The sequence below is a fragment of the Mus musculus genome, chromosome 5 (assembly GCF_000001635.26).
Source record: "Mus musculus strain C57BL/6J chromosome 5, GRCm38.p6 C57BL/6J".
Lineage (NCBI taxonomy): Eukaryota > Metazoa > Chordata > Mammalia > Rodentia > Muridae > Mus > Mus musculus.
In genome coordinates this window covers 148580492-148597341 of record NC_000071.6, presented here as the reverse complement: position 1 = coordinate 148597341, position 16850 = coordinate 148580492, and the positions used below count along the sequence as shown (strand labels likewise).

Below are 16850 nucleotides of genomic sequence, written 5' to 3'. Positions count from 1 at the left end.
CTGAAGCTTACAACTGCCTGTAACTGTCATTTCCAGGGTACCTGATGGCTCCTGGCTTCTTTGGACATCTGCATACATATAGTGCTCATAAATATATGTAGGCACACACATATACGTATGTCTTTAAACAAAAGAAGAAGAAGAAGAAGAAAAATCTTATAATTTTCTCTTTCAAGTTTAGATAAAAAATAATATATACAATATCAGCAGTAGATTGTTCATGGAGTTTGCCATTTACATACTGTAGCTGATATTATTTAAACCTTTTTACAAATGCAGTCCAAAGCTGTTACCTTAGCTCCGTGGTGCTGATGCTGCATCCCTTTAATACAGTTCCTCATGCTGTGGTGACCCCCAAGCATAAAATTACTTTGTTGCCACCTCCGAACTGTATGTTGCTACTGTTCTGAGTCATAATGTAAATATCTGATATGCAGGATATCTGACATGTGACCCCTGTGGGGGTCATGACCCACAGGTTAAGAAATACTGCCTTACACTAAAACCTCTTGGTTTTCCTCACTGATAAACGCAGATTTTTAAGCGTGTCTTCAATGCAGCCAAGCCACAGTGTATCTGTGATGTACCTAGGGAGTAAGAATGGCCGATAAGGGATTTAAAGGAACTCTCAGCATCGATGATAACCGTAGGCCGTACAGAGAAGAAATGATTTAACCATGAGTAGATCTCACATTTGTGATTAAAAAATGAGCAGGAAGTGGGCGAAATTGACATAATCTGATAAGAAACCAGGGAAGTTGTTGAATCTCGTGTTGTCACTGAGGACACTGCGGTTCAGAGCCAGAGGAAACATCGTGTCGTCTGCCAGGTCTGAAGTCATAAGTAGCACTGGCCCCAACAGCAGACAATGGACAAGGAGCCTGGCTAGGCCTTCCGTAAGCCGTGTTTGGCAAATGGAGATATTCTGACAGGCTGCTTCCACAGTTGTGGGCTCAGTGAAACCTGGAGGCCCCCGCCCTGCCCTGGACTCTTCTCTCTTCAGTTCAGGATTCCAGACAACATCAATGGAACACTGGCAAGAACCGGTCTGCAGCCAACATCACGCCCATTGGCACTGTCCAGAGGTCAGTGGCCTCTGTCTTTCCAGGGTTTTGAGAACACACATGAAAGTCAAGCATTGACTGAGACAAGAAAGTTCTTCCCATCTTAGCAAATATCAGAGACCAGGCAAATGGTGACAAAGACGACATGGACTCTTTCAAATGTCCTCTTCTCACCCAGTGGAAACTTCTGTGGATCCTCACTTTGCAATCCCCCATTTGATGTTTAAAACAAAGTCATAAGTATGAGAATATGAAGTCTGTAGACTTACTTTATCAAAAATGCTTTTTGATGCTAACAAATTTCTTTAATATTTTAGTGTTTTCTCCTATGACAAGATTTGATGGGTTTCATGTCTGTATAGGATATATATTAGCATCACTAGGATCCTTCAAAACTGATAATCTCTGTGTTTAAAAAGAAAAAAGAAAAAGGGAAGGGATAGGGGATTTTCGGAGGGAAAACTAGGGAAGGGGATAACATTTGAAATGTAAATAAAGGAAATATGTAATAAAAAGAAAAAGGAAAAGAAAAAGAAAGAAATGAGGAAGGTCCATGGGCCAAAGCAAAGAATGTTTTCCGGATGAAAAGCTTTCCCCTGGCTGTTCTTTTCAGACAATAAACAGTTCAAGCAAAGTAAAAAAAAAATGCAGAAAAACTAAGGTTAAAGAGGAAAACACTGAAGTCAGAGGACATGAAACCAGCAGAAGCAGCAGAAACAGGAAGTAGAGACCAAAATGGTTGTTTTGTAAAGTCTGTGGGTATGAAACCTTCTTCTGGGGAAATGTGAACCCAGGCTGAAAAGCAAGGACCCACTTCATAAGGCACTAAGGAACTAGTCCACATTAATTTAAAAAAAAATTTCTTGCTTGTCAATTGCTTTGCCTACTTTAAGCTGAAAGGGGAATTATTAAATAATATTGGGCATCTTATAAAAGCCAGGTTACAAGAGCAGCTGTCATAAAAACAGATCTCTAACATGCCGGAGAAACACAAAACCTCCTATACCACATTTGGCACAAGAATGGATCCTGCACACAACCACTTCCTTGGGGCACCCTGGCTTCCACAACTCTTACAGAGATCAGAGGTACCTGTGAGTCACTGAACTAGAATGCATCTTAGGGGCAAGGAATAAAATGACTATATCTTAGCTGCAAGGGAGTCAGGGAATATGAATCTTCTGCTTTAGAAAGGCATGGTCCAGAATATGGAAGGATGTTCAGTGATATTGAATACCCACAAAGAACACATGCCCACTACAAACAGTGATGATTGTGCCTCAGGAAAGGTAATTGGGCATGATCTGTTTAAAAAGGGTTAGAGTAGAGAAGGCTGCATGTGAGACAAGCTAGGAGCTGGTTGTGGTAATGAGCAGTAATGCAGTCTTGTCTTACGTCTGGGGAGTACCAGGAAGGGGAAGTTTCTATAATCACTAATGGCATAGAATGACAACATTCAGTCATGAAAGTTATGGACACATGGAGGTTAGGAGTAGGTGCCATTCTGAAGAGGAAAGTTGGGTCTGATCTAAGCCATATTCACTTGAGGGGACAGAAGGCTCCTCGGGTTGACAAAGCTAGCAGATGATTGGTAAGTTATCCACTAGAGTCAGCCACAAAATAAATTTTTTAAAAAAGGAAGAAAGGGGAGAGAGAGGGAGAGAGAGAGAGAGAGAAAGAGGGGGGAGGGAGAGGGAGGGGAGAGTGAGGGGGATGGGGAGGAGGAGAGGGGGAGGAGAAGAGAGAGGAAGAGGGATGGGGAGGGGGGAGAGGGAGGGAGGGGGAGGGGGAGAGGGAGAGGAAGGAGGGGGAGGGGGAAAGGGATGGGGAGGGGGGAGAGAGAGACAGAGAGGGAGGGGGAGAGGGAGGGGAAGAGGGAGAGAGAGAAGAGAGAGACATAAAACCCAGTATGAACAAATGGAATTTAACACCGGGGGTTTTTTCCTCTTAAAAACTAGTTTCTAGCCGGGCATGGTGGCACACGCCTTTAATCCTAGCACTCGGAGGCAGAGGCAGGTGGATTTCTGAGTTCGAGGCCAGCCTGGTCTACAAAGTAAGTTCCAGGACAGCCAGGGCTATACAGAGAAACCCTGTCTCCAAAAAACAAAAACAAACAAACAAAAAACAAAACAAAACAAAACCAAAAAACCTAGTTTCTAACCATCTGCTCTAGTGATGAGCAAGGCAGAGCCCAGGGCCAGGTCTTATCCAAATAACATTCCTTTCTGTGTAACTATGTCTTGGCAGGGGTGGTGGTAGAGATCTAAGTGTTTGTGTCTAGGTGAGAGGGGGATCATACATAAGGAGGCAGGCTTTGCTTTTATTACAGTCACTTGTCACCTGGGCAGAGACATTAAGCCACTGTTGGAAGTCAAAATAGTCTGCAGTGCTGCAGCTTCCGTAGCACCAACCTGTGGAAGGGAAAGGAAGGGTTTGCTCCCTAGTCCATAAGCACTTGCTGCTTGCAGCCCCCTCTTAGACCTCCACGACCATCCCCCAGTCTCTGACAATGAGCTTTACAGAAAGAGGCCCACCAGAAAGTGAATGGGAGGATTGTTACCCACAGAGAGTCAACCAAGTTGGGAGCTGGCACTTTCTTTTAAATCAAGGGACACTTTTGTTCTGAAGATTAAAACCGCCCGTCAGAGCAGCCTGAGCTGCCCCCACAGAGGAGGGGTCTCAGCTGCCCCCTCTGCTCTGGCCAAGATAACAGAGGACTGACCACAACCAAGGTCTTCAGTACCATCCAAAGGGTCCCCAAGCCAGCACTACTCTAGAAATTGGGAACAATGAGCTACTCAGCATGACACAATGTCACAGGGATGATATTTCTTCCTCTAAGAACTCTGTGTCTTGTGGGGACTTGTGGATAATACCAGCGAGTACAAGGTGCCCACACAAGCAGATGCTCTGCTGTAGGGCAGAGTCTCAGCACACCATCTTTTCTTCCTGTCTGTCTGTCTGTCTGTCTATCTGTCTTCCTTCTTTCCTTCTTTCTACTCCTCCTCCTGTTTCTTCTCCCTCTCCTGTTCCTCCACATTTTTCTTCTCTCCCTCCTCCCCTCCCCTGCCCCTTTCCTGACCCCCTCCCTTAACTTTCCCAGCAGGAAGGACAACCTGGTCCTCTTGGTTAGCTAGGGCAGCTCCCTACAGAACAGTCTGACCCTCTCTGTAAGAAATGGCAGCACTCCCAATAGGCATGGAGAGAATCAGGGTGCTTAAGATCCTGGGGCACCACAACTATGTAATTATTTGCAAGTTGCTAACACTGTTTCTGAGACAAAGTCCTTTAATACCACCTCAAAGGCAGAGCCTGGCTAGCCAAGACGAGGGCCTCCCTCCTTTGTTCATATGACCGCCATCGGGGCTCAGAGGCAGGGCTGGCTCTTGAAACCGGCTGAGGTCTGGACACACCTGCACATACATTCCTCAAACAACTAAGTACTAAGGTGTTTTCCTTGGTTGAGCTCAGGGATAGCTAAGAACCAGCTTTTTGTTCCAGCACTCAGGAGGTAGAGGGAGACAGATCTTTGAGTTCAAGGCCAGCCTTGAACTGGTCTACGGAGCGAGTTCCAGAACAGCCAGGGCTACACAGCTTTTCAAGGGATCTTGCAGGGGTCACATATTTTCAATATCACAGATTCAAAATCCTTCTTGCCATATGCTAGCTCCTCCCAAAATCAAGCGCATGGTGTGGGAAGAGGCAGGTTAACTGTTAACACAGTGTGCGAAAGGAACACCCAATTGGCAGGCAGTTTGTCCCCTCTCCTTTCCTACCTGATACCAAACTGAGCCTGGAGGCATATCTGAGGGTATTTCTTTCTGCAAAAAACAAAACAAAAAACAAACAAACAAACAAACAAAAAAAACTAGCACTCTCTTGAATTGGCTTCTCTGCCACTCAGTAGCAAGCTCATAAGTCAATCCAGGAAGCTCAACTTTTATGCTTGTCTCTCTGAGCGGACATATTGCCGTCAAAGGCTTTTGTGGATGGTTACCAAAGGGCAAAGCTTGCCCTTCCATATGTCCATCTGGGTTCCAGACCTAGCAACTATAACTTTACAAGATGGGGGACACACATAGAGCAGAAGGACCAAGATGCCGTGGGCTTTGTCCTCAGGGCTGAAGATACTTTGTCAGAAAGTACCAAGGGTACCGAATAGGGTACAAGAAGATGTGGGCTGGTGATGCTGAAGCCAGCATTTGTCTTTCTGCTCCAATACTAGGAGCAAAGGTATCTGTAATCACTAAAGACACAGAATGGCACCATTCAGCTATGACAGTTGATGCCACTAACAGACACAGGGAGGTTAGGAGCCAGTGCCATGGCTGAGACCTTTCTGAGGCCACTAGAAGTCCCTGGCAATAGTGTCACTAGCCCATTGGCCATGACAGTGTATTCAAGGCCAAGACTCACAGAGCTCCTGTCCAGGAAAGCAACGCTTGAGAAAAACATGTCTTGTCTGCTACGGAGACCTGCAAAGTCTCCTCCAACAAGCTTCAATAAACCCAGGGTCAGTTTTCCCCTCCCTTAGTTACTAAACGAGGCACAGGAGAAGTCCTTCATGATTCTGCAGATAACGAAATGGGTCCTAGTCTACCTGGTGAGCACTCAGGACAAAGTCTGCGTTAAAGAGTGCAGCAGACTGACCTTTCTGAGTCACTGGCTTGCTCTGAGATCCCCGAAGAGGGCAAAGTGAACCAAGAATCCTGAGGGAGGGGCGGCAGCACAGGGTGGGCCCCAGAATGCTGATCCCTGCTGTGGTGGCCCCCAACCAGCTAGAATTACACCCCCAACCCCTAGGCAAACAAAGCAGAGGTTCCCTTCTTGTGTGGTCTAAACCGGTCCCTAGGTGGAGGCAGAACGAGGAAGAAAAGGTCAGGAGGGCAGAGGCTGCTATTTTTTTTTTTTTTGTCTTTCTTCGAGACACACACACACACACACACACACACACACACACACACACACACACAGTGGTCTAATTGTCTCCTACCTTCAGGCAAACCTCGGTGGTCCAGACCCTTCCCTCTCCCGTTAGTAGAAGTTTCTCTCTTCCCGGGGCTACCTGCAAGCCTGGCCCTTACCCCATTCCATGAAAGACAGATGACTGCATCCTTGCATCTGGAAGCGCTTATGAGCAGCACATAGCCGACTTCACACACAGTATATATTAGAAGGCAAGAGCAAGAGAGCAGAGTGAGGAGAGCAGCCCCTTATAAGTGAGTGCGCATGCCTGGCCATCGCCAGGTAACTGTGGGGCGGAGCTTAGACGAAATGCTAACAGTATCTTCTAAGCCTCCCTTTAGCCAGTTCCTGCTATGGATAGACTCTGGAGTCCAGAGGGGCTATGACATTTGTCTAACATCATCCCACTTACAAACAAACAACAACCAGATCTGTCTAGCGTAGCTGAGTCCTTCGTACGCTCCAATGCGTCTTCTTCATGTTTGTGATGTCATTGCCTTAACAGCCCAGCATCACAATGCTAGCCCCAATACGGGGTGAGGAGGCTGAGAGTGTGGAGTTCCTCTGGCCCACAGGCCTGGCATTCCCAGGGCTCCAGAAACTTGTCAAAGCAGGCCGTCTGGCTTCAGAGCCCTCCTTACTGATCCTAGGTATGTTTCTGCCACAGATAAAAACTGAACGAAGGCCAGGCGTGGTGGAGCATGCCTTTAATCCCAGCACTCAGGAGACAGAGGCAGGCGGATTTCTGAGAAATTCGAGGCCAGCCTGGTCTACAAAGTGAGTTCCAGGACAGCCAGGGCTATACAGAGAAACCTTGTCTCGAAAAAAAAAAAAAAAAAAAAAAAAAAAAACTGAACGAAGGTTCAAGCAAACCCTTCCCTGCAAACCCCTCACATGTCTTACTTAACCTCGAATGTGTAAAGTAAGTTACCAGACATTGAGCCAGAATGCAGATATTTATTCCACAGGATATGGCCCCAGGCTTGTTTGCTTGTTTGGTTTTCACTTTTATTGCAGTTTGCAATGATGCAGATCAGCTATACGCCAACCACATGCTGGACCACAGAGCCTCATCCCAGCTCCCATTTTGTATATTTTAACAAGCCCCCAGATGACCTCTGTGTAGGTGGTCCACTGGCTCCAGCTTCTTTTTCTCATTATCTCTGACCGCCTAAGATGTCCCACCCACCCGCCACCATTCGCATGGTACCCCATCTGCTCCTGAAAGTACCGTTCTCTCCTGCCTGACTTGTCCTGTGGTTATATTCACTAAACAGTAGCCTTTCCCAGCAATGGCCAGGGACACCATTTGAGCATCACTTTCATAAACGACCTCATCACTGTTAGCATTCTGTCTAAGCTCCACCCCACAGTTCCCTGGCAACAGCCAGGTAAATATGACCCACTATAAAAGGGGCTGCTTGCCCTGTCCTCGCTCTCTTGCTCTCTCATCTTCTTGTTCACACTCTGTCCTCTCACCCCTCATGCCCCTTCCCCCCCCATCTTTCCCCATTCCCTCCCCCCCACACACACACACACATGCTCATGGCCAGCCTCTACTTCTCTACTCTCTCTGCCTTTCTCTGTCTCTAATACCCTCTTAACTCCCCTCCCCATGCCCTAAATAAGCTATTCTAAACTATACTGTCCTGTGGCTGGTCCCTCACAGGGAAGGGATGTCTTAGCATGGGCCTGCCAACTTCCCCCATACCTCACCACACCTCCATAGAACATACTCCCCCCTCTATCTTTTAAAAACACACCAATCACAACTCGTTTCAGCATTTTAAGAATGGATCTGGAAGCTAGCACAGGTGTCTTTGTCCTTTTCACTACAAACCAATCTGTCCTTTGACCAGGTCCACATAGCAAGACCCAGGAAATGGGCTACCAAAATCAGAGAGGGGGAGGGACAGTTTTCCCCATCACACATGGACAGGCTGATACTCCTTGACAGTCATACTGTGCATACGCAGAATTGCCTCTCTTTCTTCCAGCTCATCCCCTATGATGACATGAAATATTAATTAAATAAATTGAAAGCCTTAGCTTTCATCTTAAAGGAGACAAGAGATGGTTTGTTCTGTAGCCAGACAGTAGTTTCCATGGTTCCAGGGCACAGAATCAGGTTCATTTTAAATTCCACCATCCAATAATTTGCCATGGAATGCCAATAATTTCATGACGTCTTTATAGTAACAGAACAAAGGGAGCCATAGATCAACACACTATTCCGATACATTGGTGGGAGACATCAGGAAGTCAGGACTGTGTTACAAGCCTCAGATGCCATCTCATGACATGAGGAGCTTGGGTTGGTCAAAGATGGTGGCAAGATGTTGCATGTGACAGTCACAAGACGTTAAATCAGACAAGGAAGTGGGTGACGAAGGCTGTTAAGGTAGCTAAAGCACAGCCCAAGATAAACTGTGATAAGGCTGTGGACCTCCTGCACCATTCCAACCTCTCTGCACTCGGTGAAATTTCAAGCAGTCAGCCTGCTGTCGGCCGATTGTAGGATGTCGGGGTTGAGTTAGGAACTTTTGGTTCACACCACTGGTCTTCATTGTCCTGCCACAGGTAGAAATGGCCAATGGGCATAGATCTGAGCCATTCTGGGAAGACTCACATTTGTTTCTGAATAAACAAAGTTGACACAGTAAACTAAATGGCTTTCTCTTTCCAGGTCCTAAATCCCTAGCTAGCCTAAGACTTAGCTAGGAACGATTCAAATGGATTCCTTTCGCTTTAAGGATTTTCAGAGACCAGGTCTGTGTGCTGTTGCATTTACCATGACCCCTCTGCCCCTTCCCCACTGCCCTTCCAAAGAAAGCCTTACATTGAGAAGTAAAAAGGGCTGATTCAGTGATGTCAACCATTCCTGGGGTCCCTCCTGGCAGAAGTCTTTGTCAATTGTACTTAGCATCTATACTGATAAATGTAATGCAGCGAGGCCCCAGAGACACTAGACTATTGTACTGTCCCATTAATCCGGAACAATGAATAGTCTGGAGCCTGTCTCCAGGCAATAGGAAATGCCAATCACAGTCAGGTGGGACTTGCTGATGAAGGCTCAAAGGCAGAGTTTCACTCTCTGATGGGGAAGTCGGGAAAGGTAACTGGGAAGGAGCTCCGTGATATTACAAAGTTTTCCAAATCACAGCAGCTCCTCTATTTACAAAAGGGCTTTGCTTTCTTTCTAGGTTTTTGCTGATTTGTAGCAAAATAAGCTTTCTCATATCAGAATTTTAAAAGAATTTTATGGTGAAACGAAATGAAGTCACATAGTCTGTCCTAACTATCTGTGGGCTCCACAGCATCTGTAGACTGAAAGGATAAGTGTGTGTGTTTGTGTGAACTTTATATATATTATATATCATATATATGTATGTTATATATGTAGATATATGGGTGTTATGCATATATATGTGAATTATATATATATATATATCATACACACACACACATATAAATCAAATGTGTGCACTTTTCATGGTTTGTCATTATTCCCCAAATAACACAACTTAGCAGCTATTTATATAGCACTTACTGTAAGTAAAGTACTGGGTACCATAAATTACCAAGAAATGTTTTAAATCTCTTGGAAGATGTATATAATGTATATGCTAATACTATTATGCCATTTTATATAGGATTTGAGTATTCACAGATTTTGGTATCCTGCAAGTATGGGGTTTGGGGTCAGGGGATATGGAGCCAATCCCCCATGATACCAACTGTGGATGCCAAGGAGAGCCTGCACATATTTTATTTATACATCTAAATAGCAACATAATAGAATCTGCTGTACATTCCCATTGCTTATCTCAAATTCTCAACCATTAAACTAGTTCAGTTTACTCTGATCTTCAAGTCTGCACACTAATAACCTTAAAGCAGCCAGGTGCAAGGACTGGTGGAAGAGAGACTGCCAGCTCACACACGTGCACGCACACACACACACACACACACACACACACACACTCCTAAACACAGACATGCACACCATACATACACTACTCCTAAACACAGACAGACGTGCACACCATACATACAGAGACACACATACACTTTCAACACACACATATACACACATGCATGCACACAAACTCTTACATACACATACATGCATGCACACACACTATCTCACACACATACTCTCTCACACTCACACTCTCTCATGCATACATGTGTGCATACACATTCTCTCTCTCTCTCTCTCTCTCTCTCTCTCTCTCTCTCTCTCTCTCCCTCCCTCCCTCCCTCCCTCCCTCTCCATCCCCCTATTAGCTAGTCTCTCCCAGCCCTTTCCATCCTCTGCACTTAGCTTTGACCCATCGTGTCACCTCTCATTCATGGCCAGCACTTGTATTGCCTGACCTCAGATTCTCCTTTTGATGGGAAGTGATTACATTTGCGATAAGTAACCACAGGAATATTCTAGAGTCCTACAATTCGATAAGTAGTCACTAGCCACACATTGCTTCTTATGTTGTTCAAAATGTAATAAAACGTAAGATCATCCAATCCACATTTTAAATGTTTGATGCTCACATGTAACTGACATAGAAGATACCATCGGGCAAGAAGGTTCTATGGACCAGCCTTGGTTTAACATGCTAGCTCCCGTCCCAACTCCAAGGGGCTGCAGATCTTGATGAACATCTTCACCAAATCTCCCCCAAAGTAAAGGTGCTATGAAACCCAATTTTTAGAGATTGACAAGATCCTGTTAGTATCTTGAGATCGTTCAATGTGTGGCTTCTTCTAATACTTCCACGGTACCTTGCATTAGCACACCAGATACCTGGGTCACCAAATATATGGAGTCTCAGGATCATTCATGAAGGTCATTTTCATCCAAGAAAAATCTGAAGAAGACCATCTTGTGATAACCAGGAAGCATGCTCTGGCTGTCTGGTACACATAGAAGATAATACTAGTGGCACACATTTAGCTCCTTAAAAGGGACGGGGGCACTTTGTTGCAGGGAGGCCATAAGATGAAAGCCTATATCTGCTTATGGATGGGTTGGGTTGCTAGTGGGGAAATATAAAAGAAGGAGAGAAAAGAGATGTTGCTTGTTGATGGGGGTGGGGTGTCAAAAGATGGCGTTAGCCTTCTGCTCTGCGCAGACTCAGGGGGTCATTGTACGTCTCTGCCCATCTCTTGTTCTTCTGGAGGAGTTATATATGTCCTGCTTGGGAGATTTTGAGCTGGTCTGTAGCATCAAAAGGCCACAGGCTGGGTAACCTGGCTTGATCTGTGCATACTCATGGTTGGAGCCCACTCAAACAACCTAGGCACTTGCTAGTTAAAGAAGTTATGCCCTGGATATGGCTATGTTCCTAATTTCACTAGGAACACTGGAATACCTCATCCTGGAAGCAGAGAGAACAGAGGGCCAAGTCATGGGGACTTTCTTCCTCCTGTGAGACTCAACCTCTAAAGGTTTCTACCACCTCCAAATAAGGCCACCAAATTATGTATCCATCAAATTATTCATTTGATGATGAATCTGATTCATCCATTGATTAGGGAAGAGGCCTCTCCATCCAATCACTTCCTAGAAGCCCATTGACAACTAAGCCTTCCACACAGCCTGGGAGACTTCCATTCCAAACTCTAGCACATGCTATTGTCAGTGAGTGGGATAGTCATCACAGTTTTACAAATATCGTCTTTATTTCTCCATACTATAAAGACACCCACGGCCAAGGCTACCACATGACTGATTGTCAGCAAGCCTGCGGGTGAGAAGAATAAGCCTCAACATTTTCCCACCTAGGCACCCCTCCTATACCAATGAGTTCATTACAACTTCTCCACTTGAAGTAGCTTCAATCATGGTTTAACGCATCAGAATGTGAGGCTAACGCGTCGGAATAACTCTAAAGTGTGTTCACTCTATCACGAATTTAAAATGAATCAATGTCGCTAAGTGGTAGTGCCCATGCATAAGGTGCTTGGCTTTATCTCTAATACCACAAATAGTAATGTAATCGTTATTGTTTTCTTATGTGTTTTTGACTTAATAAGAAAAGGATCTTTTTATGCATACTATCTCAAGCCACCCACCCTCATTTTTTTTTTCTAAATAGAGAGCTTTGCTGTGCTGACTTTGAACTCCCAGGCTCAACTGACCCTTGTGCTTCAGCCTCCCACACAGCTGGAGAGTATCTACCATGTCGAGCTGATATCTTTGTACTTTCTCATTTCAAGATTCTCACTGAGCGGCCTTTTTGTGTGCCTACTGAAGCCTTGTCTATCTCTGCCAAGGATGGAAAGTTGCACGATCCCCCTTGACCTTGAAGATCAACGGGTGAATGTGCAATCCCAACAGGACCTTGCCTTCTAGCATCTTCCATGGCTCTCATTGATACCCTTATCCTAGGTATCTGCAAGCCAGCCTCTCAATTAGAAGCCATGCTGAGGTGAGGCCTGGTCTGCTGGTGCACAGCTTTAATGGTAACGATCAGGAAACAGAGGCAGGTAGATTTCTGTGAGCAAGGCCAGCGTGGTCTACAGAGAGAGTTGCAAGACAGCCAGGGCTGTGAAAGGAAATAAAACTTGAGACCTGTAATTCATGTAATGTATGTCAAAAAGCCCAAAGAGTTGTTTGTGAGCTTTGAAACCAGGGGCTAAAAACATAGCAGAACAGGCCAGGACATGCCCGGGCAGGCCCGTCATTACACGTCCTGACTGGCCTGGTACCTCCCTATCTCCCGCCCTTCTGACAGTCTGTTAATGTTTAAATGAACCAATCATGTGAAACCGCGCCAATTCCTCCCCCAGCCCCACCCCTTTTCTATAAAAACCCCTAGCTTCCAAGGCTTGTGGTCAAAACCACTGTCTCCTGTGTGAGATACGTTTCGAACCGGAGCTCCGCCATTATGGCTCCACCACGTGGTCGACACCTCTGTCTCCTGCGGGAGATATGTGTCAGCCCAGAGCTCCATCATTAAACTACCTCATGTTTTTACATCAAGATGGTCGTCTGTTCGTGATTCTTGGGTGCATGCCAAATCGAGAATTGAGTGGGGGTTTCCCCACTAGGTTCTTTCAGCTGCACAGTTGAGAGACCCTATCGCAAACAAAACAAGACTGGGGAAAAAAAAGAAAGAGAAAGACAGCATCCTCATTCTTCCACGGTCTGAGAGTCCTCTCCAAAGCTCGTTTTGAGATGCAGTTGCCTGTTACAGCATGGAGAGAAGCAATCTGTGAGAGGCGATCATTCGAGAGAACTTTGTCCTCTGGGAATTGAGGAACACTGTGTGAGGTTTTTTGGGGGGAGGGGAGGGGAAGCACTGTGACAAATCCCAGATAGAACAATTTTAAGGAGGAAAAGGCTTATTTTGGCTCATGGTTTTGCAGGTTTGCATCTATGATGGGCTGGCTTCGTGGCTGTGGATCTGTGGCAAGGCAAAGTCATGGCAAAAGCCCACGTAGGCCAAAGCTGCTTCCCTCGTGGCGTCCAGGAAGCAGAGAGAATAGAGGGGCCAAGAGCAAGACACAGCTCCCAAGAGCACACCCTGCCAACGAGACCCAACCTCACAGGTTTCCACCACCTCCAAACAATGCCATCTAGTTATGTATCCGTCAACAGATTCACCCACTGATTCAGTCAGAGGACACTCCATTCCATTACTCCCTAGAAGCTTATCCACTGGCAACTAAGCCTTTAACACAGCTAACCTTTCAGGGAGATTCCTTTCCAAACTCTATCAATTGCTGTTATGGAGTGGGTTAGCCTTCAGAGCAGTGAGCTTCTGATGAGTGGATGAATTCAGTCCCCATCCCTATGTCTTTTGGTGTTAACTAATAATTAACTAATAATCAGGAATTAACATCATCAATCCAGTGTTAGGATATAGCAGGAAGCCCCTCACAAGATGTTAGACCGAGCTGTCTCAGCCATCCTAGCTTCTAGGATGACGGATCAATTAACTCTGTTCTCCAAAAATTCTGTTATAAGCACAGAAAACAGACTCAAGACAGTTCCTGAGTATAGTGCCCCACACAAGACACATTCGCTCTTGGGTGGTATTCGAGTTAGCTTTCTACTGAAGAAAAAAATATCACTGACCAAAACCAGATGGCCGGGGAAGGGAGGTTTGCTTAGATATCACACTCTGTCACTGAAGGCAATCAAGGCAGGAACCTGAAGGCAGGAAATGCTTACTAGTGCACTTCCTCTGGCTTACTCAGTGAGCTTTCTTATATAATGTAGGACCGACCTACCCAAGGGTGGCACCACCCACAGCGGGCTACACCCTCCTGAAACCATCATTAATTAAGAAGATGCCCCCCCCCCCAGGCTTGCCTACCAACCTTAGTAAGAGAAGCAATCCCTCAGTGGAGATTTCCTCCTCCCTCAGGCCTCTAGCATACGTCAATTTTTTTCTTTTCTTTTCTTTCTTTTTTTTTTTTTTTCTTTTTTGGTGTTTTCGAGACAGGGTTTCTCTGTGTAGCCTTGGCTGTCCTGGAACTCACTCTGTAGACCAGGCTGGCCTCGAACTCAGAAATCTACCTGCCTCTGCCTCCCAAGTGCTGGGATTAAAGGCGTGCGCCACCACGCCCAGCTACGTCAAGTCTTAAAAACAGCACCAATATCCACAAGCGGAAAGATAACGTTGACCCCGATAAAATGAAAATTCCTGGTCCTCCGAGATTCACCTTCCTTTGGCCATGTTTGGCCAACTTTGGTGGATCGCTGTATGATCTGAGTTCTGTCCTATAGGAGACAACATTCCTTCACTCTTTAGACCCTGCTCTCTCCCCTCCCCCAACAACGCTTAGTCCTATGGCTGCAAGGGGCTACAGTGGAAGTTGGGAAATTTCACCCTTTCCCATCTGGCTTTTTTTTACGAACATAAAAGACTAGAGTCGCGACGGTGGGGCAGATATCTTGGATTCTCTGTCCCCTACCGCCTACTGGGCCTAAGGTGCTCTGCTCTTCTAAACTCCTACCTACAGATGTAAACGTAATGGGCCATTGCTGCCGATAATGGGAAGAGAAGCCATTAAGCCCCGGGTTTTATTCACACGGCCAATATTCTTTCTACAGTGTCGACTGCCTGGCGCAAATCGCATCTCCCGAGTGCTTTTATTATTTTTTTTAACTGTAAAATAAAAGAAAAATTGATATCAGTAGGCATGACCATTACAAATGTTCTTGTATATTAAGACAGAGCCCTTGCAAGGCAATAACAAAGCCATAAAGCACTAAAGGCAGAGAATTAGAACATCTAAGTTTACATATAAAAATAACATTAGCTTGGTCGTACTGGCTATGGTATTTTAAATTTCCAATTATTCGGCTAATTGCAAAATCTTAGAAGAGGACATGGAAAATGGGGAAATAAATTAATGTTGCCATGAAACGGTTTTCTTTTCTTTTCCTTTTTTTTTTTTTTTTTTTGGATTGCAACTTTGAAATAACTCCATGTCTTTCATTTTTAATGCATAAAAGGGAAGAAAGAGCAGAATGAAAATACCACCCTGCGGCACCCACGGTGACAGAGTCCACGGGGACTTTGATGTTAGAGACAAGCAGAGTTAAGAAAGGCCAGGTCACGTCTCACCTGCTGCTAACGTTCTACTGGGGGTAATGAAACTTCCATTCACTTTTCTAAGCGGCAGATACAATTCACCAGGAATATGTTAAACACACCCAAAGATCTCTTTAACTTGGGACTTGACGAAAACGGGTTTTTCTGGCTTTCGTCCTGATGATTGACAATTCCCCTTCTTTGTCCACACAGCTCTCTGACCCTCTGTATAGCGATGATCACCAGGACTCATCAGAAGCCGCCAACAGAAGACCGCCTTCACCTTGTCCTTTGTTCTAAGCATCCCTGGCCCTTCCTGCCAGGGACCATCTCTGTGACATGGTTCTCTATGGCACCCCAAACTCCTGCTGGTCACTCAGATTCCAATCCCATGCCCCGGTGACACAAATTGCACACTTCAGCCAGCACCGCCTACAAAATTATCAGGGGAAGCGGAGGAACAATGAATCCCTAACGTCCGTGGGAACATAGCTCTAAAGCAGAGACTTGTGTACCCCAGCATCTTCACTCGCCCCATTATTTTAACTACGCATGTGGCTATCCCAAACACTACTGTTTCCAGCTTCTTATGCAGTTGAACATAATAAGAGCACATGTCTGCCTCTGGCCAATAAATTATAAATGAAAACAGAAGAGAAACACTTTGCCCTTTCCCCCTTCTTCCATTTTATCTGTTGATGAGAAGGTGAATGCAATGGCCGGAGCTCCAGCAGCTATCTTGAGCTATGAAGTGGCATAGGACATGGGAATTATATGTAGCCGCCTGCGGCCACACTAACTGGATTCCTGAGTGGGAGGCAGGAGCTGTATGGGAGAGAACGACGAGGGGAATAATGGAGGCCAAGACTCGTTTCTGTTCAAGGCCCCCGAAGTTTACTGAGAGTCCGTGCTTATAAAGAGGGTAGGCCCATCCCACACCGGCCCATTCTTGGTGCCTGGAGCTAGCCCATAGGCGATCTACAGGGTGTGTCTCCGATGCATCTCCAGGACCTTTCAGCAGGAAGCCGAGTCATGGAGAAGAGCAAATAGAGCCGTCAAGGTCAGAAGGCTCTACCCTAGGTAATCTCCTTCTTAGTGGCAGCAAGGTCAAAGTCTGGATCAGCCTGCTTCAAGGCTGAGGGAGGCTACAATTATATATGAGGTGAGGGGGTGGGGATGTTGGGAGCTCTCTTGACTCTGGCATACTCTAGCTCAGTATCACAGAACAAGGAAGGAAACATGTCTTTCTTGATGGATCCACTGTTAGTAG

General features: G+C 45.7%; 3 long non-coding RNA genes across 3 annotated transcripts; 2 read left to right on the top strand and 1 right to left on the bottom strand.

Annotated features, from left to right (window-relative positions):
- Positions 1 to 3364: 3364 nt before the first annotated feature.
- Gm46929 lies at positions 3365 to 6469 on the bottom strand. Its single transcript, XR_001785023.2, has 2 exons — positions 6058 to 6469; positions 3365 to 3475 (listed from the first exon to the last, which is right to left on the bottom strand). It is a non-coding gene; the product is annotated as a predicted gene, 46929 (long non-coding RNA).
- A 107-nt stretch (positions 6470 to 6576) lies between these two features.
- Positions 6577 to 16231, top strand: Gm35994 (predicted gene, 35994). Its single transcript, NR_168911.1, has 3 exons — positions 6577 to 6679; positions 15502 to 15636; positions 15794 to 16231. It is a non-coding gene; the product is annotated as a predicted gene, 35994 (long non-coding RNA).
- Positions 7780 to 12516, top strand: Gm35929. The gene is made up of 3 exons (XR_377225.2): positions 7780 to 7843; positions 8716 to 8798; positions 12131 to 12516. It is a non-coding gene; the product is annotated as a predicted gene, 35929 (long non-coding RNA).
- Positions 16232 to 16850: the final 619 nt, after the last annotated feature.